The sequence below is a fragment of the Octodon degus genome, unplaced genomic scaffold (assembly GCF_000260255.1).
Source record: "Octodon degus isolate 3935 unplaced genomic scaffold, OctDeg1.0 scaffold00013, whole genome shotgun sequence".
Lineage (NCBI taxonomy): Eukaryota > Metazoa > Chordata > Mammalia > Rodentia > Octodontidae > Octodon > Octodon degus.
This window is the reverse complement of record NW_004524589.1, coordinates 10,079,405-10,080,574: the sequence shown is the minus strand read 5'-3', so window position 1 is coordinate 10,080,574 and position 1,170 is coordinate 10,079,405.

Below are 1,170 nucleotides of genomic sequence, written 5' to 3'. Positions count from 1 at the left end.
GTTTGTAAATAGGATATCATGTCTGCATCTTGTACAGAAATTAACCACTAGGAAGAATGTATGCAATGTGTTAATTATTGAAACTCTCCTACCAATTTGGTTTGAAATTGTCTCATTGCTATTTGTTTTTCAATAAAATTATGGAAGGAAAAAAAAGAAAAGGGAGAAAATCTCTTTTTTTTTCACCATTCATTTGCTGGTACCAGAAATTATCCAAAACTCTATTTTGTCCCTTACAGTAGACACAAAGAGATTATCTGTATTTATAACACAGACATCTAATAATAAAATTTATTGCAATAATTTAACTAATATAGATCTAAGAAAGTCATTCCTACATTTTGCAAAGATCCCACACTGGGATTACAAAATACTTTTTGAGTCTTTTTGTTTAAGAATTTCTTTTGACACATTTTAAACAATATTTTTTTAACACAGCATTTTATAGACTCTCAGTCAACTGGAAGCAATTATCTGCATTTATCCTTTTTTCTTTTGAACTCAGGCCCTTATGCTTGCCAGGCAAGCACTTATTCTACTTAGCCATCCCCACGGCCCCCATGAAATTTTAATATGACTAAAACCTTTCACCTACCACTAAATCACTTTACTCCATGTTTACTCTCATTCCCTACTTAGGTATGGTAAGAACAGAGTAAGAGATGGAAAAATAAAATTTAAAATAACATTCTATTTTGTGTGAGTCATTGGTGAGTTCAATGTAATATTAAGTCTTTGACTTCATATGTGACACAGTTATTGTCTTGGACATCCAGATCTCTTGTACTAATTACAGTCAAACTAAGAGGATCAATAAAAGCATCTTAAAATAACAATGGAATACGAATTGTTGACCTTGAGTGTTTCTGTTATGTATGAGTATCCAACTCAAGTGTCATTAGTTTGCTCAATATTCACTTAATATCTACAAAAATTAGTAAACAACATATTTCATCTGAGTTTTTCATATTTCTACATATAACTTTCAAGAACTATCTCTTGGCTTACATTTTGTACATTAGAAGAAAAACTTTCTAATGAAAATTGTAAAAATTGGGCTGGCCAAATAGCTCAGAGGATTAAAGCGCTTCATTATGCAGATGCGTTGATCCCTGGTGTGCTGTGCCGGCCCTGCCTCACCAGCGGATTGAGTCAATGATTGCGACTGGG